The sequence below is a fragment of the Mustela erminea genome, chromosome 3, assembly GCF_009829155.1.
Source record: "Mustela erminea isolate mMusErm1 chromosome 3, mMusErm1.Pri, whole genome shotgun sequence".
Taxonomy (NCBI): domain Eukaryota; kingdom Metazoa; phylum Chordata; class Mammalia; order Carnivora; family Mustelidae; genus Mustela; species Mustela erminea.
Window position 1 is genome coordinate 134763283 of NC_045616.1, and position 25504 is coordinate 134788786.

At 46.9% G+C, this 25504-nt stretch overlaps 1 long non-coding RNA gene across 1 annotated transcript in view; it reads right to left on the bottom strand.

Annotated features, from left to right (window-relative positions):
* Window positions 1-24114, bottom strand: part of LOC116586969 — a 24991-nt gene extending 877 nt beyond the window's left edge. Inside the window, exons 1-2 of the long non-coding RNA XR_004284240.1 lie at window positions 24037-24114; window positions 22897-23040 (exon numbers count right to left, since the gene is read on the bottom strand). This is a non-coding gene — a long non-coding RNA (uncharacterized LOC116586969). The remainder of the gene's footprint in view (window positions 1-22896; window positions 23041-24036) is intronic.
* Between the last annotated feature and the right edge of the window lie 1390 nt (window positions 24115-25504).

Below are 25504 nucleotides of genomic sequence, written 5' to 3' on the forward strand. Positions count from 1 at the left end.
CCTTCTGTGACCGGGGACCACAGCTAGCCCAGGCGGCCATCCCAAGCATTTAGGATCAGTCGGGCCCTGGACCTGAAGCCCGCCCCCGCCTTCACCACCATGCAGCCCACAGTTCCGTCAATGGCCTTGCCCGTCCGCTGCTCACAACCGATCCCCACCCAAGGGAGAACAAACTTGAAACAATGTCCCTCACTTTTTCCACCCATACTTCCGGTGTGCCGACCCTCTGCCAGGTGCTATTCAAGGCACTTGTCATCCCAAAGTGTCCAAAACCAAAAAGCTTTGCCCTCGTGTAGTTGATATTTTATTTTAGTGGAGACAGACCGTATTCAAAAAAGTAAAAATATGTAGTGATCCAGGCAATAATAAACGCTATGCAGAATACAAAGAGGCTATTATAATAGAGGGGAAATGGGGCCTGCTTTAATTAGAGGTGAAACTGAGGCAGGATTGAAGAAATAGAGCGCGCCAACAAATGAGCATCTTGGCTTCTGCCCTGAACCAGGCAAACACTTGGATGTAGCCACCGCTCTGCACGACTTTGGGGGACACAATTCATGTCTTTTCTGTATGACAGTCCTTGGAGTCGGTGCAAATGGTGGCCTTGAGCCGAGTGTATTCTGGTAGCAAGAAGAACACACCAAAGAGAGGAAATGCCAGTGCCCTGGATTGGGAAGGAGAACATGCTTCCTCCTCGGATGACACACTCCCTGTGTTATGTCACAGGCAGCCTTGTGACTCTGAAAAGGTAGCCCTGTGTGGTGTTTTAAACCCAAAACAAAACTCGGACACTCTGAAAACTCATTCCAAGTGTCTGCCAGCTGAGGTTTTCCAACAGACAGCCTTCAAAGCAGTGCCAGGCTTTGCCCAAAATGCCCTTTCCTTCCTGACACTCCTGACCCCCTGCACTGAGTCCACGGCGTCTGGAGGGGGGGACCCTCTGTGGAGCCTGTGATCGGAGTCCTTCTGCCAGGGATGTGCTGGGGCCAGCCATGCTTTCTGTCAGCCAGATTCTGATACAAAGTTAGTGACTTGCAGAGGGAATGCAAAGATTATAAACTCTTGGCTGCCTTCTGTTCCCTTTTTAGAGCCATTTCCCCAAAGTAGGCTTCCGGCATTGCTAATGGGATGATATGCTCCTCAAAAACAAATGGAGAATGGGGTAGTTCTCTGATCAAATAAGTTTGGAAAACATTGAGTTAAATAGCATCAAACAGTATTTTCAGTTTAAAAAAGAGAAGTGCAGAACTTATCAGAACCTTGATTAGACCAACAAGCATTGTGACAATCTAGGAGGGTTGTGGTGTGCAGTGCTCCCTAGGTGGGTGGGGCCAAGCAACTGCCTGCTGCCTTGTTTTCTTGGCATGACACGTATGCACCATCCCTTGGAACTACTGCCTGATCCTATAAGCATCAGGATGAGCAGAGAGGGCTTAGAGATTGGGAGGCAGCTCCCACAGGAAGGACACCCCACCGCATACACACCCCTACACACACACACACACACACACACACACGCACGCACGTACATGGGTACTGTGGTTTTCTGCTCAGCATGATTAACCAGCGGTCAGCTTTGGAAATTTCCTTTCTAAAGGGAGAATGTGAAAATGAATTTCTCCCACATAAGGGAGAATGTGTTGAAAGCTGGGAAATTCCTACCAATAAAAAAGAGAACTTTCACCATGCTTACTGAAAATCCTCACCAGGCTCGAATTATTCTGAATCACGAGTGCGGTCTTGGGCTGATTCCCCCGTGCAATGCTCCTCTAAGGGAAAGTTGCTTCTGTGGAGCTTCAGGCTCCTAATTCTTGCTGCCGAGAACTCTGGGAGAACTGGATAAGGAGTGCCCCCACCACGATCTGATGGTTCCCCGGGGCTTGTGCCCACGAGTTCGGCCCAGGCCAGTTTTCTCCTCCGTGGCCCGTGCTGAGCAAGGCAAAGGTTTACAAGAATGTTCTAAAGAATCAATCTGCTCTTGAGGTAAAGGCACAAAATCAGAATTTCATGAACCTAAGTCTTAAAAACCAAAAGCACCACCGCTGTTCACATGCAGAGTCCTGCTTGGGTCACAGCTGATTTGCGATCTGACCCCAGAACCGCGGGGGAGGAGGGAACCCAGAACTTCACACCATCCACCTCAGAGCACAGTGGCAGGGAGGGGACGTAGGTGTCAGCCACAGGCTCTGGGGCTTTTTTCCATCAGGTTATGAAAGGTCTGAATCCGGAGTGTCTTCTTGGGACACATCTTGGGTAACAGAACTGTTGCTGTGACCCCACACAATAGTTAATTTCGGTCTCATCACGTCCCTGAATGAAATTAAAACCAAATACTGCCAAGTCATCCCTGAAAATAAGTAAAACGAAATAAAGGGAAAGCACCCATTTGCTCATGGGTGACCACGAAAGCACTGCCACATCCTGGCCCCCTGACTGGTTAGGGGAGCAGGGAGGAGAATGCAGACTGGGCAGGTGCACAGCGAGCGTGGGAACACCCCAGCCGGCGGCAGGGGAGAGGAAGATGAGCCAGGGCCAGTCACAGAGCCGGATCGCTAGACCATCCGAATTTCAGATAGACATACCACAACTTCTCAGTATCACTATGTCTTGTGTAAGATTTGGGACATGCGATATTTGGGACAAAACTACATTAAAATGGTTACTTGTTGTTTATCTGAAACGCAGCTGGGCACCCTGTATTTTAATTTGCTAACGCTGGCAAGAAATAGTGACATTTGAGCTGAGCCTTGAGGGTGAGCAGGAATCTGTCAGGTGGATGAGGGCAAAGGGTGGGGGTGGGCTGAGGGACAGACGGTCCAGGCTGAAGGAACAGTGCGGCCCAGAGGGACGGAAGGGCCCTGTGCGTTCCAGGAGCAGTGAGCACAGCAATGGGCTCAGGCTGACCTAGCCATGAGGCACAGCAGACAACTTGGATAGGAGCCACCAGATTTTTAGAGGTCCTTTCTTTCTTTCTTTCTTTTTATAAAAGATTTTATTTATTTATTTGACAGGCAGAGATCACAAGTAGGCAGAGAGGCAGGCAGAGAGAGAGGGAGGAAGCAGGCTCCCGCTGAGCAGAGAGCCCGAAGTGGGGCTCGATCCCAGGACTCTGGGATCATGAACTGAGCTGAAGGCAGAGACTTTAACCCACTGAGCCACCCAAGCACCCCTAGAGGTCCTTTCAATTAAATATCAATTTTAATACTTTTTTAAATCAGAAGAAAAATGGAATAATATTGACTATATCATAAGAAATCCAGTCTGGATTCGATTCCTCTTTATAAAGCCATGTGATCATATAATTTTTAGTATTTCCCATAGAGAGGGGGCCCACAAAGGCAAAAGTAACACAGCCCTGGCTGCGGGCAAGTAATAGCCTTGCCACGCTCTCTACCTGCAGTTTCCTTCCGAGCTTCCCTCTCTCGCCTGTCATGGAAGCCAACCTCATCATGAACATCATGACCAACACTCGATAAGAACCTGTTACACATATTGTCTCATTAAATCTTCACATCAAGAACACCACCACAAACCCTCTTCCCACGCTTCAAGTTCAGGCGTCTTCTCAAGATATTTGCATTCGCACCCCACTTAGGAAGACAAACCTAAGGGCAGGTCATCCACATTCTAAGATTCATTCACCTCCTTTGAGAAAACAAGTGAGGCAGGTGGCTCAGAGCACCCTGGCAACTGGGGGACAGCGACAGAGGGAAGAAGTGGTCAGACAGAAGGCAAGAAAGAGGGAAGAGTTAAGGCGCTAAGAAATCAGAGAGCCATGACAAACAAGGAGGAGGTTTTCAAACACACGGAGTAGATTATTTTAACTAGAGAAATTCTTTAAAGTGGTGTACGTAAGGAATTTAAACCCACTTCCAGCTCTGTGTCTGGGTTTCATTCATTCAATTAATTATTTAGCATCTACCTCCTACCAGGGAAGAGTATAAAGATAAAAGCATATAAAGATAAAGCCCTCAAGGGGCCCCAAGATCTGAGGGACAGAAACAGCATAAAATACATGATGAAGACAGTGATAAAGACAACACAGCATTCTGGGTGAGTCGAGGATGAACTATAAATCCGGCTGAGGCTGGGGGGTGGGGAAAGGTATCAGGGAGAGCTTCCTGGAGGTGGCCACTTGCATGTACTATTATAAGGTAAGTAGGAATTTCCAGACTGAAGTTGGGGAAGAGAAGGCATTCCACACAGAAGGGACTTGAGAGCTCAGCCAACAGGAGTAGAAATACTCTGGTGTAATTTTTGCTTGGAGGGTGGAGATGGGTCAAGGCCAGAGCTTTGGAAAGCAGGACTAATGAGCTTTATTGGGCAGGAGAGGGAAGGAAACAGTGAGGCTGAGGGTGGTGAGAGGTGGGGGAACAGGGAGCTCTTCCTCTGCTGGGCTCCAGCTCCACATCCACCCTTAGGGAAGGATCACTTCTGCCCTCCACGCCTGACCTCACCCTTTCAGATCCTCTGCTGCATCACAATTGCTGGGCTGGAAGATACTCCAAGGGGCTCTTTTTTAAAAGACTTATTTATTTATTTATTTATTTATTTATTTATTTATTTGAGAGTGAGAGTCAGAGAGCAAGAACAGGGTGAGAGGCAGAGGGAGAGGGTGAGCAGACTCCCCACTGAGCAGGGAGCCTGATGCAGGGCTTGATCCCAGGACCCTGAAATCATGACCTGAGCCAAAGGCAGATGTTTAACCGACTGAGCCACCCAAGTGCCCCCACTCCAAGAGGTTCTGATACATACTACACACACAAAAAATCAGCCATCGTGGTCTTCATTAGTGCTGTTCACCAAATAATCACATACCGTTCCACTCCTGGCTATATGGTAAGATCACACATTTGCGTTCTTTTGTGATTGACTAACACCAGTGACAGACCAAAGAGCATGAGCAGAAGTGGTTGTTTCTTCTGAGCCTGATATTTAATTGCTGTTATGTGACCCTCAAGAGTCTCTTTTCCTATAGGACGGAAACCAGAAACATTCAAGATGGTGGCTGTTCTGTCAACCTGGATTGACTCTGATGAATGGAGCCACCCTGCCAACCCATGACAGACATGTGGGTGAAAGAGAAAGGGCCCGTTGTAATCTGAGCCACTGAGATGTGGAGGTTGTTCGTTACTGCAGCATATCTTAGTCTATTCTGACAGAGGCCAGTTTTTATTATGATGAGCCATATTGTGGTCCATGAAGACAAAGAGAGCGGTCAGCTGATGGGGGAGAGTGATGAGTGTAAAGGCTCAAAGAGATGGGGGAGTAGTAGGGAATTAAGTGGAGGAGGTAACCAACAGCTCAATCATGTGGAGTCTTTGGGGCATTGTAGGGATTTAGGATTTTATTCTGAATCAGGCAGGAAGCCATGAGGAGGATTTTAGAAGACAGGTGACAGAAAAGATTTGGTTTGTGATGTTAAAGGACTCCTCTAGCTGCTTTGTCAAGTACAGACTGTTGAAGGGCAAAGGCAGGTGCAGGGAGACGAGAGGTCACCGCACTAATGCACGTGGGTGAGGGTGGAGACTTGGACCAGCGTCAGCAATGGTGGTGCCCACAAGACTCGCTCAAGGTCTGGGAGTGAGGGGCTAGGGGAGCAGGAGTGAAGGTGTGATCAGAATGGTACCGAGTCTGAAACCAAAGCTGTGGCATCTCTAGAAGGCCAGGCTGCACAGGTCTCATGCAAGGGGCCTCATTCGGGTCTCACTATGGAGCCTTTCTGCTGGGAAGGCCACCAGGTGAGAAGTCACATGCTCCCTCCTGACATCTAACTCTGGGTAAAACAGGAGCCAGTGCAGGGGCTGGGCTCTGAGGGAGTCTGCCAGGCTCTGAGGTCTGGAATGCCATTAAAAGTGTGCATGCCAGGCCAGTTGGCTCATGGTCAGGATGAATCTGCCACTGCTCCCTCTGACAATGTTTAGCATGAAATAAAAAGTATGGCTTTCAAATGACACCACAAGGAAGATTCTTGAGCAAATATGGCCAAGGCTGCTCTGCAGAATGTTCTCAGAGGCTGGGATTCCATCCGCCTCCAGCCCTCTTGTTTCCATCTGGTCCTTCCCAGCCCTGCACTGAGGTCTAGCCGGACAACTGCATTGGCCTCCTCACAGGTCCCCCGCCTTCCAATCCTTCCCCTCCAACTCCACTCATGGCTGCCAAATCAATCTTCCACATCTCGCTCTCCTACTCAAGCTTTCTCTACCTTTCTCCTGCCCAACAAATCCCTCAGACTGCCAATCAGAGCCTCCACAATTTGTTTCAAACAAATCTTTTCTCTAGTTGTCATGTTTATGTTCCCCAAATCTTCCTGTTTAACCTAACCTCTACCCTTCAGTCGCTATGGATGACCTACAGAACCTCAAAATACACACTGAGCTTTCTACACTTACCACAGCTGGACCCTGCCCAAATCTTTCCCTCTGCTGGGAATAAGATCCTTCTCTTCAGCGCTCCAGCTGGTGTCCATCACCCACATCATTGTGGTCCTGCGGCTGAGCTTCTTACGTGTGGCTCAAGCTGATGGCATGGGCCCCCTTTCTCATGGATATGAGTGCACTGGTCTCATGTTCTCTGCTAGGTTGAAGGTTCCTTGAATGGAGGGGCCACATCTGGCTCATCTTTGAATCCTGAAAAGCCCTGAGCACATGCTATTACATGTAGCAGAAAATCAACTCAGGCTGCCTTAAACAATGAAAGGGAATTGATTAGCTCACACACCTGGAAAGTTCTGAGGTGGATCTGGTTCAAAACAAGCTAGAACGAGGTGTTCAATTAACATCATGAGGGAGAGCCCCCAGTCAACTATTTTGCGATTTTCCATTAGGTTGGCCTCATTTTTAGACTGTCCATCCCCCACGTGGTGGCAAAGATGTCCAGTGGAAGTTACATGCTTAGGTCCCACTCTCTTAATTCCATCAAGGACCTTGGAGGAGATTCTGAATGACCACCTAGAGCCAGATGTCAGTGTCTCAACCAATAGCTATGGCCAGAGGGGTGGATAATTCTGTCCCGGCCTAGGGCATGTGTTCACGTTGGGTGTCAGCTGGTAGGCCAATCTGACTAACCTGCACGAGCTAAGTACATGGGAGGTCAGACGCTGTGAAGAGATATGGGTGCTGTGACCTAAAGAAGGAATGGGGGATGCGGAGAAGCCAAAAACAACAGATGTCCACGACAGTCATTTTCTGTGATAGTGCATTCCAGCAAACAATTTGGCACCTCTTTTCTCAGATTGATTTTGACAACCATCTGCTCAAAGAAATTAAGGCTTCCATCTTGGCTTATTTGTTTGGCCATAACAGCAAGTTCATATAACAATTCAAACAGAACAACAGGGAGTAGGGGGCATCAGTTAGAACGTAACTGAGAGAAATAGAAGTATTGGTACTTCAATCTTTTTTACAAAAAAAAAAAAAAAAAAAGGAATATTGGATGGGTAGATGGATGGAGGAAGGAAGGAAGGAAGGAAGGAAGACTGTTTTATTTATTTGACTGTGCCATTGTCAGATTAAAACCCTGTTAAAGGTGCCTGGGTGGCTCAGTCAGTTAAGCAACTCTTGATTTCCACTCAGGGCATGATCTCAGGGTTATGAGATCGAGCCCTACATTGGCTCCCCCACTCAGTGGGGAGTCTTCTTGAAATTTCCTCTCTCTCTCCCTTTGCCCCTCCCCTGCTTGCTCTCTCTTTGTAATAAATAAATAAATCTTTCTAAAAATCCTGTTATAATGGGCCCCATTAAAAAGACAGTTCAAAGAATTTCAATTAATAGAACACCCTATTGCAGTGGTTTAAATAGGGGATTACTTATCTCACACAATTGTTTATGGATGTGTACATGGTGTGTGCCACAGGAATAATTTTTGCAGGCAGATCTATCAATGGTTGTTAACTTTAATGGGCATATGCTTAAGGAGAAAAAGATACTTAGATTTTTCTCAAAGCATCTCTCCCAAGGTATTTATTAATTATAAAGGGAAAAACAGTAAATTTACATTGGAGAAACTCAGCAAACACCATGTTAACTAAGGGATCAGGGCTAAGATCACCAGTAACAAGAAATATTGATATCGTGTTCCCAGATACAAATGAGAAGAACACAATATCACTTCTTTTATTTTTGCCAAAATTGCAAAACCTCTGTGTAGCCTTGAGAAAACATCAAACTCAAATCGAAGAACCGTCTACAAAATAATGTTCACAAGTGTCAGGTACGAGAGAGAGAAAAGGAAAGATGGAAGAATGGTCCCAGCCTGGAGTAGATGAAGGAGACGTGACAATTAAATTGACGTGGGACCTCAGATTGGATCCTCCATAAGTGAGAAAACTGGGGAAATCCTTCTTCATAAGGTCTACAGTTTTGTTAACAGTATTGTGCTGATGTTAATTTCCCAGGTTTGATCATTATACCTGGTTATAGAAGATGGAAGCACTAGCGGAAGCTGGGTGAGGGGCATAACAAAGCACTCCTCTTATGATTTTGACAACTTTTCTATCAGTCTAAAATTATTTAAAGGTTAAAGTTGAAAAAGAAAACCATGGCGTTGGTTCTGAGTAAACTTAGAAACCAGTTGCTACCACAGTGCAAAGATGTATAGGGTTAGTGCCCAAATCATATGTACAGACAAGCAATCTTAGAGTTTGGAGGAAGGAGGACACAGTGTGACCTTGATACTTTTGACATCTCCAGCTTCAGGCAAGTTGCATGTCTTCTGCTAGACTTTGAAAGCATGGACCAAAGGGTAAAAGGACTTCCATAGGGAACCCCGACAGAGCAAAGACAAAGAAGTGTGAATGAATGTCCATGGCACGTTCTGAAGGCTGCTCAAACTTCTTCCCAGGCAAAGAAAAGGACTTTGGGCTCTGGTCTGGAACTAGCATTCTGGAATTTCAGGCTGGGTGCAGGAGTGGAAAGGGCATGGGATTGGCTGTGGAACATGGGAAATTTGGAACATAAAGGCGGCATCTTCAGAGAAACGGGTTATGGAAGCAATGGATTCATTTCTGTGTTCAAAAAGACACATCAGGGGCGCCTGGGTGGCTCAGTGGGTTGGGCCTCTGCCTTTGGCTTGGGTTGTGGTCTTGGGGTCCTAGCATTGAGCCCCGAGTCAGGCTCTCTGCCCAGTGGGGAGCCTGTTTCCCCTCTCTCTCTGCCTGCCTCTCTGCCTACTTGTAATTTCTCTCTCTGAACAAATAAACAAAATCTTAAAAAAAAAAAAAAAAAAAAAAGACATCAATCCACTGAGCACAGCCCTGCCCCAGGGTCTCCCGAGAGCAGCGGAGACCCGGCCAGATGAAAACTCTCTGCTGACCACCTCACTACCACCAGTGCCTTTGGCCTGGCTGTGCAGTAGGGCCAGCAAGCCCAGCTCCTGGGCTCATCCCTCCTCCTGTCATCCCTCCTCCTGTCATCACACATCACTTCTCCTCTCATCCCCCCATCCCTTCCCAGCTCAAATATCCCATGACCCAGTAAAGACCTTCCAGCCTTCCCACCAAAACGCACCACCATGTGCAAAAATGCAGGAGATGGGAGGAAAGGCAAAGACCCTTCGACATCTCCCAGGGACTCATCCACTGTTTCTAGATAGAGACTTCTACCTCCTCTCCCCACCAGGCAAGTTAGGAACACTATTTCTAGCAATCAGTTGGAGGCATTTCCATTTCCTGTGAGTATCTGGAAGGTGGGCCTCTTCCCTAGATGATCAGATTCTATTCTACCCAATGAGAAGAGGATGAGTGCTTCCTACACACACTGTGGTGACCAAAACACAGCCTCTGCCTTCAAGATGCTCCTAGCCTACTGGGAAAGAAGGTCAAGGTAAAACCACAGCAGGTGCCAAAGACAACGGGAGTCCAAAGGAGGTTAACGCCCTTTGGAAAGTAGGGGTTGGAGAACTGAGAGCTAGACCCCAAGTAAGGGAGCCTCGTGGCTCCATCGTGCAGCCGCACTTTCTCCCTACAAGACACCCTAGTGTCTACCATCTTCACGAGGACTGTCAGGATCCTTGGCTGGTGGGGCTTCCCTGTTATTAGGTGCAGGCTCCGTAGCAAACCCTGCAGACCAGTTCAGCTGAGCCTCACATGCTCACTGTCTTTGCGTTCCCCATAACGGAAGGCTTCCTTACAACTGCCTGTTCCTCCCAGGCTATAAAGCATGGCCCCCAAATCTTCCTGAACGCTTTTTCTCTGAGCCTTGGTGTTCACTCACTGCCCTGGCCTCAGGGCCCTGCCCAGAGCATGGACCGCATGCCTCACCGCCCAGCATTCTGAGCTATGTGGACAAGAATGCTCCTGCCCTGATCCCAGCCACCCACCTTCCCTGGCACTTGGTTGGTCCTCTTCTTACTCCTGCTGTTGTTTGGGAACATTTCCCCCTTTGTTTTCTCCCTTCTCCATCCAAATCCAGTATTTGAAGTCTGTGTTCACAGACATCAGCTTGGGATCAACTGTTAGATGATTGTTTTCTATAAGGGCAAACTCATCCTTCAGGAATTGATGGATGACGCTTTCAAAGCTCATCTACATTGTAGCAGGTAAGAGAACTTCATTCCTTCTTATGGCTTCTAGTCCCTTGTTTGTAGATGCCATCATCTGCTCATCCATCCATCTGTTGATGGACATTTGGGGGGGTTCTGCTTTGGGGCTATTATGAATGATACTACCGTCAACATTTGGGTGCAGGTTTTGGCGTGGCTATATGTTTGTTTCTCTTGGGTGTGCACTTCAGTGTGGAATCATTGGGAGGCAGTTGATGCCAAACTTCATGAGAGACCACCAAACCAGGCTCCCCAAGATGAAGACTTTTGAGGGTTGCATCAGAAAGCCCACTGCAGGAACGCCTGGGTGGCTCAGTGGGTTAAAACCTCTGCTTTCGGCTCAGGTCATGATCTCAGGGTCCTGGGATTGAGCCCCGCATCAGGCTCTCTGCTCAGCAGGGAGCCTGCTTCCTCCTCTGTCTCTGCCTGCCTCTCTGCCTACTTGGGATCTCTGTCTGTCAAATAAATAAATAAAATCTTTAAAAAAAAAAAAAAGAAAGCCCACTGCAGCAACAGTATGGAGTATGGCTTGGACTGGATCTGTGTAGAAGCAGGGAGACTGGTTAGGCAGTAGTTGCAAGAGGCCAGGAGAAAGACTTGGGGCAACGCCTGAATCAAGGCAATAACGCATAGGATGGGAAGGAGAGAAGACGAGTATGATGAATGGAAATAAAATCCTGCCAGCGTGGCTAACAAATTAGATTTCAGGGCAGGGGGGTTTGGTGGGATTGTGACTCACTTCCAGGTTTATGTTTGGATGATGGGACCGATGGAGGGGCTGGCACTGGTGGGCACAGGAAGTACTGATGCATGGTCACACATCCTCTACGTTGGCTGTAGAGTATTTAGGCTGCCTGGGGGACATGAGGGTGAATAAAAGATCATCTCTCAAGCTCAGGAGAGAAGGGAAGGGGATAGAGAATTAAAGGTTGTCAGCACTCATGTCACCACTGACATCACTGGGTGCATGAGATCCCAGGGATAAGGGCAGAAGCAGGAAAAGCAGCGCCTGGACACAGAGCCCTGCCCGCCCCACAAATGGCCCCAACCTACCACTACCGCTGTGCCTTCCCCAGTCCGCGGAGACACTTCCCGCTTGCTTTCTTGTTCTCAACAGTGATTTAACCTAAGCTAGCCAGAATTCAGTTTTCTAGCCCATAGACTGCCTTCCTGTGCACCCCCTCCCCCACACATGTACTCACATCAGAAGATATTTCAAAGAATATGTACATGTCTCAAGTTCTTTGCCATCCTGACTATCTCATTCACTCAGCTGAATTCATCATTTTCAATCGCTGGGGAATATATAACCACAAAACTTGTGGAGGAGAGAAAGCTCTGTCTTTTCCTTGAAAGAAAGGATGTGCCCCTCAAAATGGAATTTTGTGGCAGCAGGAGCAGAGCAGAGCTCACACGATGCAGATGCAGCCAGTGTCCTTGCAAGGAACGGCAGGTAGCCTTGACCTAGGGACTTGGTGCCCTTGGGCTCTGGTGGCAGGGTTGATTCAGATTCTCACCCTGAGAGAAGTGTCTCTCATTCCCCAGTTAGACATTCGATTCCTCTGACTCCACTTGGTTCTCGGCATCTGCTGCCGCAAGCAGGGAACAAGCTGGCCCAGCCAGTGTGGGATTCTGAATCTCGCCGTGGGGATTTCACATTGGAAAGGAGCTATTCCAGCTTCTGCTTTCATCTCAGCCGTGGGAGTTTGGGGAGTGTCGTTCCGCCCCCGGGCTCGCCCTTGATCTGTGGACAAAATGTAGTGACCCAGCCTGTGGGCTAAGACTCAGCCCTTGGACCTGGTCAAGGGCCCTGACTCCCGCCTGCCTGAGAGGACACTGCGGAGCGGACAGCCCTCCCCAGAACAACTGGGGCTCTACTCTTTCTTTCTTTCTTTCTTTCTTTCTTTCTTTCTTTCTTTTTTCTTTCTTTCTTTCTTTCTTTCTTTCTTTCTTCCTTTCTTTCTTTCTTTCTTTTTAAAGTCGGTGTCACTCCTTTGAGCACCTGTCACCTCTTTCTGCAACCGTTCCTCTTTGCTCCTGAGTCTGCTATGAAATTTTAATCTACCTGTTAACAATGAAAAAACCATTCTCAATTTCTATTTTCTAGTTTAACTTTTTCGTGTGGGTCTTTTCAGACTTCGACTTCTGGACTGGGAGAAAGCATACTCATAAAATCACAGGGTTCACAGCCCAGTTAGCTTCCTTAAAGGACTACTTCTGGATGCGTTCTGTGAAGCCACAGTTTAGAAAAACAGAACCCCCAAATGGCTTTGGAAATGAAACCATCTTCAGGTCGGCAATCAGACTAACTTGTAAACATTTTCTCCCATTTATTTCAGTTTCCCCATCCAAAGGCAGAGATGGGTGGGAAACATAGCGTGTGCGGCAACATGTTGGTGCTGCTGGGGGGAGGGGAGCCACTGGGCCCCCGCTGGCCAGTGCATTTTCCCCTACTCCAAATCCCTCCCGCATGAGCAGGTAGGCACAAGCCATAACGCGCATGGGACATGGGGGCTCACGGGAAACCAGGAGGCAGCCAACAAGACTGCTGCTAAAATGTAATCCACCTTAGCCTGCAAAACTGCTCCCCTTTTAACCACACCCACAGGGCCCATTTGGCCCTTCTGACAACCCCCCAATACTTCTTCTACCCAAAGTCTGGCCCTTTCTGACAGTGCTCTTCTCAGCTTTGCTGCTCTAGGCTACCTTTGCTATGAGGACAAATAGTGGTAACGGAGTGCCTTCTGTTCTCTGTATCCTGTAGGTGCTGCCTCATTCAATCCTGAACAAAGTTAGGAAGAGACAATGAGCAACCACATTTTATAGCCAAAACCCCCACAGCTCAGAGAGATGCCGATGAGCCTAGTTAGGGTCACCCGGTTGCTAAGGAGCAGAGCCAGGGCTGAAGCCCGGATGAGGCGGACTGCCGCGAGCACACTCTCCGGGTCTCGCCCTCTGACATTGGGCAGCTTCAGCAGACACATGGAGAGGTGGGGGACAGACGACACAACCACCAACTGAGCAAGGAAGCCAAGAAAGCAGAACTTTTCTTTGCTCACATCTGTGAGCTTAGGTATTTCTCGCCAGTGTTTTCCTTACCAGAAATGGAGCTGCCCCCGTGTTTATTTGTCAGAGGGATGGGGTAGTACAGTAGGAAAAACATCCACCCAAGAACCAGAAGCTCAGGGACTCAGGCGCTTGCGTTTGGAAGCCTGCGTAGGTATAAATGTCCCACAGGCTCTGCTCTGTCAAGTGAAGATAAACCGTGTTTACCCTCGTTTCCTCTCAAGGCTGTTACGAGGATCACTGAGGCGATTGAAGTGAAAATTACAAAATGGTCTACAAATCACATATAAATGTATATTTTTATATTGATGTATTTCCACCTGGTAGAAGAACATTTTGGGGTCATTGAATCCATTCCTCAGCTCTGCTTTTGGACATGACATTTAATTTCTCTTGGCCTCAGTTTCCCCATCTGTAAAATATGGCCATGGGGTTCACTGAACCCTAAGCTTCTTTTTAGCTCTGACCCAGGGCAGATTAATGACTCTTTCTGATTCCTACCGTACTGTCCAACCGGCCCCTGGTGACCAGGAGAACCCAGAGGTGGGGTTCCCTCACACAGAGCCATCTGTCCTCTCAACCAAGAAGAGGCTGCATATGAAACAGCAGGGGTGTCTCCAAGAATGTTCGACTGCAGAAACTGGCAGAATTAAATTCATAGAGGAATAACAAAGTTTATCCCCTCCACAATGTTTATCAGTGGACATTATGTGCCACAAGGTATGCTAGGAATAAGACTGGGTAGAAGGAACAGTCTAGAGCAGGAGACAGACTTTAAACAAACACTTTCCCAGGTAATTATTTAATTGGAAGCATGACATACACTATGACATAGAGTAAGACTGTTGATCAGGAAATTATATAACAAGGCAGAGGCATCTCAGAAGGATTTCCCAAAGAAGTGGCATTTCCAACTACTTCACGAAGAAGGATCTGGATTTAGCAAGGCATGGGAAGGGGTTGAGAAGAGGTTAAAGGATATTCCAGGCAGAAGGAATATCCAGTGCCAAGGTCTTTTTTTTTTTTTTTAACTTTTTTTTTAAAAGATTTTATTATCTATTTGACACAGAGAGAAAGATCACAAGTAGGCAGAGAGGCAGACAGAGAGAGAGGGGGAAGCAGGCTCCCTGCTGAGCAGAGAGCCCGATGCGGGGCTGGATCCCACGACCTTGGGATCATGACCCGAGCCGAAGGCAGAGGATTTAAACCACTGAGCCACCCAGGTGCCCCAGTGCCAAGATCTTTTAAAGAGGAAAGTTCTTGATCTACTTGAGTTGCTGAAAATAAGTCGATATGGCTGTGATGCTACTAGTGATGGGAACGGTGGCATGACATGAGGTTCCAGATATAGACAGGAACAGATCATGCAGGATCTTATAGGTCAACATGAAGAATCTGGGCTTTATCCTGAGAGCACAAAGATGCCACTGGAAGGTTTTAAGCTGGAGGATATGTTCTGAGTGATGGTCCAGAAAGATCACGGAGGCAGCAGTGGTGTACTGGAGGGAATGTCTGGGTGGGCAACCCAAACCAGTCAAGGGCTAGGGCAGTGGTCAGAGGCAAGAGCAGACAGTGGCTGCGACTATGATGGTGGCCATGGAGACAGAGAAACATGGAAGGAGTTGAGAGATACTCAAGAGATGGAACTCAGGTCATGGTCATTGATGGGGGGAAGTGGAGGAGAAAGAGGGAAGTTACTTACATATACTACGCATTCTAATCCACTGGGATGGTGGGGACCGTGCCCCCTAGTTTCCAGATAAAGAAAGTCTCTGAGAGGCTGAGAGACTTGTCCAGATACAAGAGCTGGAAAATCAGGTTCCCAGAACTCTCAGCTCTTACATCATAATTATTTCAGGGTTGGAAAGGCTTCCCAAGTGACTCATTCTAGGTGCTATCATTACTTCACAGAAAACTCAAGGAAGGTCTGATTTCATGTGTCTTGAATGCCAAGTGCATTACGGCAAAGGCCATATGATGAGAAGGAACCAGTGAGCAAGTGACATCATGGGCCAAATACAGTCGCTCCTTGAACGTGCACTGCAGACGCCTTACACAATTCCCTAATTATAGTTCCTGAGGAAGCACTGCACAATAGCGCGCTGTACAGAAGCCAGTGGGTAACTCGGTGGCCAGACGGCCCTTTTAACCGGAGTTGATATTTGGAAGATCCCATGTAACAAGCTCAATGAGGTTTTTGTGGTGGAGCTTTTGGTCATAATCTTTCATGTCCCAGAGAAAGGCCTGTCCATCTTGGGAGCGAACAGGCTCTTCCATATTCCAGAATTAAAAGTCTGCCTGACCTTAAAGCCTGCTCTCCTCATGTCCCAGTGAAAGGGAAAAAGAAATCACAAAGTTCACGTAAATATGTGTATATCCTACACGCAATGCAGACTTCACAAACCGCCGCTCCTCCAACTGTACTGACCCAACATGGTTTGGCCAAGACAAACATTGAGCTCTTTCCAAACACTCTGGTTTTAATGACTATGGTTAAATAACTTCCCTAAAGCCCCCAGATCATAAGAGGCAGCGTTTGCAAACCGAGTCCCTCCAAGCTCAGGGTCATGCTGTCCTGTAACCAATCTGAGCCTCCGGTTCCTCGTGCACAATGAGGACAGCGCCCTCACAGCTCAGTGGTGACAGCTAACACCTGGAAAGTGTCTCACAAGTTAGCTCACGGCAAGAGCTCAGCAATTGGTCTCTACCAATTCCAATAGAGTGGCAACAGAGTACATGAAACATCTCAAAATAGAACTGAAGTGAATATAAATTATACCAGTAGCACACTCCGATTTATTCAGAATGACCGCGACTGACATTTGAGCATCACACATGCATCTGAGCTCTTAGGTGACATAAAGGAAGAACACATTTCGCATTCAATGGCTGAAATGTTATGGGTCACATCTGCCGTGCTCTGCTCTCCTGCATGACTCATTCAGGTTTCCTCAAGTACTTCGAGGTCTTGCTATGCTTTCGATCCTTGAAAGCAGCACGCGTTTTGGAAAATGCACTTAATAATGCCAGCGCTGCTTCCTGCCTCGCCTGGATTTTGCCTCCCTTTGCTTGATAAACATGTGTTCCTCTTACTGAACTGATTCAGGCCAGACACGCAGCTCGATGCTGGCGCAGCACACAAGCGGGAGGTGTGGCCACTGGCATCACGCAGCTCACGTTCTGGGGGGGCCGAAGGCCTGGAGCCCCGCTTCAGATGTGGTGGATGGAGAGCCATAAAGGCAGTAAATCCCATGTGTCAGGGAGAAAGGCCTGGAAAGCTGTTGCCTGAGCTGAAGAGGGAGAAGTATTCCACAAGGAAGTGAGCTCGTTTGCTGGGGCCGGGAGAAACGGGTGAGGAAGAGAAGGGAGTGTTGTGGATCCGTGGCCAACTGAACCCCACAACGATGGAGTCCCATGGAGTGTTCCAGTTCAGATGGACGCAGGGCAGAGGCGAAGCTGGCCGCCTTGCCGCTGACACCGACCCGGCCAGGGTGGCCTCCTCTCCTCACCTCACCCCCTCTCTCCTTGGTGTATCACTTTCTATCACCCTATCCTTAGCTCCTGCCACCCAGAAATTTTTCTCCAGATGGGAGGCCTGGCAATCAGCACCCCTCCCTTGTGTAATCAAATATGTCACCCTGAAGATATGCTCAGACTCTCTGGCCGGGGCTCGGCCCTCCGGGTGACAGCGCGGCACAAAGCAGCCAGCCAGGCGGCCCGGAGCCCCGCTGGTTTCTAATTAAAATGGAGCCAGTGTTTCTTTAGACACAGACCAAGTTCTTAGAGGAGAAACAACAGGTTCCTCTGAGCTTGGCCTTCAGGGCTCACACAGATGGGCTGTTTGCGAAGGGCAGGCGAGGAGGCTGGTTTTCAAAGTCCAAACGGGTGTGTTGTTACTATTATCAATTATGTGAACCATATTTGCCACCTGACGCTGACTGCAAAGAACTTGAATATGTCTCTGGAGCGGCATTCAGTCGATGGGGGCAGAAACCACAGGGTTTTAATGTGTCGGAACTGCAAAAATAAAAAATAATTTCCTGTCTCCCTTACGTTATAAAAATTTACCTAATCCTCTCCATATTGATCGCATTCGGCACCATGCTATGGAAATGTTAACATTTCTGAAAATAAAACAGTTTTTATAATTAAAAGTTTAAAAACAAAATTCCAAAGCGATTTGGGAGTGAACATAGTCCCTGCTCCGAGAGGCAAGATTGCGTGGTTCAACCCTGAGACCACAGAGTTCATCGCCTAAAGGCAGGAGTATTGTTCAAACTACTGAATGGCCATTTCAGCGGCACAGGGCAAGGACTAACCAGCAAACGGATGCAAGGTTTAGCGCTGGAACAGGGAGGCAGAGACCCTGGATAGCAGATGGGACCTCTCTCGAGCCAGGTAGTAGGGAAATAGGTTGGGGGGGGGAGGTGTGCTGTTGGAGAATGTACCCCGAGCAAGAAGGGTGCTAAGCTTAGAAGAGCTATTTACCAATAGAACAGGAAGATCTCACCAGTTTAGCAACTGGTTCAGCAACACACTCACTAAATCCTGGCCCTGTCCAAAGGGAACAGGCAAAAACCTAAAGGAGGGAGTAAGCTGGCAGAGGGGTTGAGGCCCCAAAGGGGCAACCATAACTTGGTTCTTGCTAATTGCTGCTAGACCTTCTGATTTCTCAAGAGAAGCTAAAAATCTGTATTTCATTACCGTAAGGAACACACATTAAAAAAATAAAGCCATGTGAGCCAAACCAAACAGGTCAGCAAGTAACCATTTTGTGACCTGTGATTGACAGTGGCCCAGGGCAACAGGCCTATTTGTACCCATGGCCTCCATAGAAACGCAAACCCACCAAGTTGCTCCAAAAGCCAAAATCTCTCTCTACCCCTGAAGCTCCTGCCCTGGTTCAGGCCATCTCATGCCTCCCATGCGTCCCACTGGTCTTCCCACTGCACTACAGACCCTCCTCTAAACCCACCATCTCTAAGGTGCCTGAGTGGCTCAGTTAAGTGTCAGCTCTTGACTGTGGCTCAGGTCCTGATCTCCGGGTTGGGAGACTGACCCCATGTGAGGCTCTGCATCGTGCAGCAAGTGGGGCTCTGTGTAAGGCACTGAGCCTGCTTAAGATTCTCTCTCTCCCTCTGCCCTTACCTCATCACCCTCTCCCCACCCCCACCCCCACCCCCCGCGCATGCGTGCTCTCTCTCTCTTTTAAAAACCAAACCAAAACAAACCCTATCATGTCCTATTGTAACGACTTCTCTGTCTCACCCAGAGGTTCTGTCTTTTTATTGCTGAGTCTATAGAGCCTCGCATGCAGGCTGGCACCCAGAAGTCACAGAAAGGGAAAGAAGAGAGGAAGGAAAGAGGTTTTTGCTCTGCTATTTCCAGTCCCTTTACTATTTTTTAAAAAGATTTTATTTACTTATTTTAGAGATAGGGAGTGTGTGCATGCATGCATGTGAGCTGGGGGAGGGACAGAAGGAAAGGGAGAAAGAGAATCTCAAGCAGACCCAGCTGAGCATGGAGCCTGATGTGGGACTTGATCTCATGACTCTGAGATCATGACCTGAGCTGAAACAAGGAGTCGTTTGCTTAACTGACTAATCCACCCAGGCATTCCCAGTCCTTTTACAAGCAGTAGCACCTAATGTTGATATGAGGGATGGCGACCCAGCTTTATTTAACTTGGAAGATGCTTATCCAATCGAAGAAGAAATAAATAAGAATTTGACATTGAAGTATTTTAGATCATAACAGAAAGCCGGAAATTGAAAGGTGCAGCAAAGGCATCTGTAATAGTCATGGTGACCATGTGAACTCTTTCTTTTAAGTTCAACTACAGAAGGATTTTTTAATCATGAAAACATAGCACCAATTCCTTAATCATTTTTTAGAAAATTGAATTTAAAGTTTAGATAGGTAGCCTATAGCCATTTCTCCAATAATATTTCATTCCTGAAATATATATATTTTTCAGCTCTCAGGAGCTGCTCTGAAAATGAGATAGTCCTCATTTCCCATCAATGTGAAAGACTTAACCCAACGGAACTGTATACTTCAAATGGCTAAGATTTTAGATTTAATATTATGTGCTTTTTTCTATAATAAAATAATTTTTAAAATAAATATATTTTAAAAAACAGAGGTGGTCTCCAGCCCATTTTCCTTCTTAAGAGGTCCTTATATGGAGAAAGCAGGCATCAACACAAGGAAAAGAAGTAGAAGGAGAGCCACTGAGATGGAGCCCATACTCCTCAGCTGTACTGAGGGGAGAATTGTTCATTTCCCTCTAGTTGTTATGATCCCATTCTTCAGGGGTGTTCATTCATTCAGTACACCTTTACTGAGTGCTATTACTGAGGCTCTGGGGGTATCCTTAAAGAATAGACTGTGCCCTTCACTTACTCGAAACCCCGATTCTAGTGAATGTGCTGCCAATATACTTGGAGTTTGAGATGAAGTAGGTGCCTGCTAAGGCCCAGCCTGTCCACAATTCATCAATCCTTAGCAACATTCACATGCCTGGTCACGAGGTCAGGTGGCCCTTGGGAAGCCCACGACTGCCTGTAGCTAGAGATACCTACCGCTTTCTTATTCAATTTTAGGTAAGAACGCATAAATATCTCCTCACGAGCTTCCTCCTTGCCATCCTGCTCTGACTACAAGAGGTCCTGTAGTTCCCCAGGCAACAAGACAAAAGCTGAAGGCAAAATGAATGGTGAAGGCATCTGTTCATGTTTAGAGGGCAAGAAAATGTAAATGTAATCTGCCATCATGTTTTCTCTGAGCCCTGAGCCTTCTGCTTTCTGCACCCCTGGAAATTCACCAAGTAGCAGATTTCTTCTCAGGCTGGTTCCTGAGCAAAGCACTTGTCCATACAACCTTAGCTTTCCCAGTAGACTGGTGGGAGTTAGACTGAAGCATATTAAACACAAAAGACGGCTTAGAATCAAGAACTCTCATTTTATAAATAGGAAACCCCAAGAGCTGGTCAATTTCCCAAGCTCACAGCAATTTATTGGTCAGTTTGAACCAGAACTCAGATCTCCTGACTCCTCCCATAATTTAAGCTACCTCTACTAAGAGAATTGGAGTAGACTATTAAGCTAGAGCTGGTTCAGTTTTAGATGCTGATCATATAAAAGTTTTAAAAGTCTTTCATGTTCATTTTCAATGTCTTTTTGGTAACTTTTTGGTAACTCTCTGGAATAAGATAATGACGGCAACACCTATATCCAATCAGGGATTTTATACAGAAAGGCAGGAGAGCCTGCCAGGAAGCCCCCCACCCTGGTGACTGGACCATGTTCTAGTCTCGGGTCTAGTTCCATGGGAGCTTGGGGACCCAGATTCCAGCTCAGTTGTCCAGTCAGTGGAATGATCTCCATGTCTCTATATCTTCACATGTGAAATGATTTATTGCAAAACTCTAGTGAGGTTGCTGTGAAAATCAGAAGGTAGCATAAGCTGTTCATGAGTTTAAGATAGAACACTTTTCAATAATGATGGGTCAGTCTAGTTTCATGCCTTGAACAAATGTGCCACTCTGGTAGAGGACGCTGATGATGAGGGAGGTGGTGTGTGCAGGTGGGGAGGCATTGGGGGGGATGGCGGGGAGATACGCCAGAAATCTCTGTACCCTCCTCTCAGTTTTGTTGTGAACCTAAAACTGTTCTACAAATAAAAGTATATCAAATAAAAATTTATTACTATTTTTTTAAAGATTTTATTTATTTATTTGAGAGAGAGACAGTGAGAGAGAGCATAAGAGGGGAGAAGGTCAGAAAGAAGCAGACTCCCCATGGTGCAGGGAGCCCGATGCGGGACTCGATCCCAGGACTCTGGGATCGTGACCTGAGCTGAAGGCAGTCGCTTAACCAACTGAGCCATCCAGGTGCCCTCAAATAAAATTTTTAAAGAAGATAGAACACCTCTAATCCACAGTTCCTCTATTATTATACAGTACCTTTCCTCTTAACTCAGAATACGGGGGGCTCCATTTTATGGGCAGAAAGACAGAGAATCAAGAGGTTGTAGTGGGGCCAAGACAGGAACACTGCTTGAGGCTGCCCACATAGGGCCGCCAGCCTCTCATCTCAGTCACATCGTCTTCAGGGTCTTGAGGGCCCCTGAGGCACCAAGTTCCCCAGATCTCCTTAAGCTCCGAATCAGAAGGAACATGACTACTCTCTGTTGTCATGAGAAGTGTTTCACGGAGTAGTGTTCATGACTTCCTGCTTCAGAGTCACTTTGGGACACTTGTCACAAATGCAGAATCATGGGCCCTGCCCCAGGGTCTTAGGGAAGCTGAATGACTGGGAGTGGGGCCCAGGACTTGGTATTTCTAGTAATCGTCCCAGATGACCGATGCAGCCTGCTATATTAGACTCAGTTTCTGCTGGTATTGGATCACCCTTTTATGTCGAGACCGTACACCGGAAGGCTGAATCCATAGCGTGTCTTAACCCAGAAAGCCTCCCTCCGGGCAACATTCTTTCAGCAACTTGTAAGGCACCACAAGCTGTCAGAAAGGGCGGTATGGACAAGGACATCACTGAGGGCATTTTGGATTTCTGAAGGGCGAAGGGGCCAACCCCCATTCCCCAAAGAATGAATCTTCAGCAAATGACTGAGTGAGAGGTTAGCAATGCAGCCATGGCCACAATTATGTACAGACAGAGGCTGCCCGACTGCATGACTTACACCCCAGTCATGGCTTTGACTTTTGTGGGATCTCTGGTCTGACATTTTCTAAGACCAGATCACTTGCTCTATATCTCGGGTTGGCAGGATATTTAGGAACAGGGCCCATAATATGCCACCTGGGGGCTATAGAAACTCTCGATCCCAGAGTCACCTCGGGCATACCTGCTACTTTAAGCCTCACTTAAGTCCCTGTACTTCGGTTTCTTTAGAGGCAGAACAGAAACTCTCTCACTGCCCTGCCTCTAAGGGGCACTGGCAGGAGAAAGGGGTGGGATTTGCAGAGAGCCGAGTGGGACAGAGGACCCACCTTCAGATGCCCCTGGGATTTAGCGCCACCCTTGGCTGAAAATCAAAATGGTTCCTCCTGCTGCGGCTCACGTTCTGGGTCTTGCCAAGCCACAGACCCAGGGGGTAGAACTGAAGGGAAGCCAGCTGCTCCTTCCTGTCCTATCCAAGGCCTTCCGGCATTTTGGTACTCGGCCTTCCACAGCTCCACTCCCTCAGCACACTACATTTCCTCAGCCCTACTTCCCCACTCGGGGCGTGAGCCCAGGGCAGTCCCCTGCCAACGCTGTTGGGACCTACCTGAGGCTCGGTCCGCTGCCACCAAGGCAGCCGGTTGGTATGCCCTTCCTTCCTGCCTTCTACATTTCCCTCTCAGGCCGTCCCAAGATGTTTCTTCATTTCATCTTTACTCCTTTGGAAGCAGCCTTGGAATTGTTGGTATTTCTTTTAAAAAGAGCAAAGAGAGAGAAAGATCAGGGAGACTAGATTGGAGAGCGACCTACGCTTAAAATCCTCATCGTCTAAAGTCTTTTGTGAGGCTTCTGTTTGGATTCTCCAATGACTCTTTTTCAAAAAAGACAATCTAAATTTTAAGTACAATCAGTGAAAAAACTCCAATATGACCAATGATGGTTCAGAGAGTTAGCAAGAGAAAATGAAAAAACTGGTTTCAGTTTCTCTGGACTGTATTTGAAAGACATGGGTAAAGAAATCAGATCTAGTTCTAGAAACCAAAGGGGGATAGAAGGCAAACCAAGAGGAGAAAAGATTAGTCTAGAATTGCTGGCAAATCCATTTTTGTTAGGCCAAATATATGTCATGGTAGAGTGACTTATTGGCCTTTCGTATAATCATAATAACTGCCACTTACTAAGCATTTACTGTTGTCTTGGCCATTAGTTAAGTCTTTCTCTTATATTATTTCATTTAATCCTGACAACAACTTCACAAGGTATATATTGATTTCTCAGTTCTATAGATGGGGGGCATTAAGGCTCAAAGAAGTGAAATAGCTTGCTCAAGGTATACATGGAAGAGCTAGGATCCCAGCCTAGGTCTGTCTCATTCTAGTCAGTGACCTCCAAGAGTAGTGGAGCTGAAGAAACACTGGGTTGCTATCAAAGATCTTTGTTATAGTCCCAACTCTACCATTAACTAATGGTTTGTTCTGGCACAAGTGGCTGACCCTCAGGGCTCTAATTTTCTCAACCGTAAACTATGGGACTCAGCAGCAGATGTGCTCAAATGCTCTTTCCATGCCTACCAATCTTGAATTACACCTTCTCTCTTGCACATTATTCCAGCAGCACTCTGCTGTTTTCTCTGGGTTTTAGGATTCATAGTTGGTCATAGCTGTAACTTAAGGGATGCTTAACAAACCCTGATCTTGTTGACCTCCAAATTACAACATTGTTTTTATAAGTAAAAAATCCAACCTACCTGACCAGTGTCTGCTTTGCCATAGCCCACGTTCTTGACACAGCTGCCAAGGCACACTGCAGCAAAGGCGAGGGAATGCCTGTCAGACAGAGCCAGACATAAAAGCAATAACATTTGCTTGTGTTGTTCTGTCTTCTCATTATTTACAATCCTGTGATCTTCAGTAAAGGGGAAAAATTGAAAGCTAATGACACATAAACTAAAAGAATAATATTGACTGTTGTTGACTGTTTATAATGAGAAAGATCTTGGAAGATGTGAGTAAATCAAGGCACGGATGTTAGAAACACACATCTGGTCCTAAGCAGCTTCACAAATCTCACCTCCAAGCCACATATAATCAGTCAACAGAGAGGGCCAAGAAGCACAATACTCCGGGCTTCAGCCAGCCTTGGACCACTGAAATAAAGAGCATGGTCACTGGGGAGATCAACAGGAGAAAGGCTAACGGGACGTCTCATAGTCTGTTCTCTAACTTCCAGGTGGGGTTAACTGTTGGTGGGCACTGAACACGTAAGGTCTGGATTTCAAAACTAGGGTTGTGCGTTTTTGAGATAAAGAAATGTATCTGCAACATGTTCTTCAGGACTTACTTATTTCAGGCCAAAATACACATATGCCACAATACAGCATTTCCAAGAAGTACCTCAAGGCCAGAATCTCTGAAAAGCTGGTCTTCTCGTGCTAGGGCACCTCTGAATATAGCAGCAGTGATGAGAACATTTGTGTAGTCGTTGTTTGCAAAGTGCTCTCACACTTTGATCCTTCTAACATCCCAGAGTAACCGAGGTTCCGGAGGCCTTATGTAACTTGCCTGACCTGGCATTTGAATCCAGGTCTCCTGACTCCAGAGCTTTTCTCTACAGTATGTATTTCTGAATAATAAGATTTTTTTTCCACAAAGGGAAAACATTTTCTTCTTTTAAAAATAAAATAGAGGAAATAAAATAAATAAAGGAAATAAAAATGACTCTGTACTTAGGAGGCAAGACTGTTGCTGGCTGCTTGTCATGGCTGACTTGCTATTTTTCATAAACATGAAGTAGTAGGGTCAAAGGGAAGACCAAATGGCACCCAATGAAGTGAACACAATCTTTTTCAATGCCGGGGAGAAGCAAGGGCAAATGAGAAAAAAGCAACATCAAAATAGCCTATGAGAAATGCGAAAGACAACTTTCCCATTTTTCTAAATTTAGATAGGTTTCAGATATTGTCACTGCCAGCACCATGAGGGTCATTGTGTCAAACAAGCCAAGACGAGGTAGATCAGCGTTCAGATTGGTTCCATGAGAAGCTGAGTCAACCAGGACCAGAGTCCACCTAAGACAATCTTAGCCAAATCTTGGATAACTTTCACATTAGATGACAACCTCTCAAACACACAGATCAAATTTTCCTTGGGAATAGAGCATCCTTGCTGCCACCCAGTGATTCTTAATTATGGAGCTGATATGGATTTGTGCTTTTT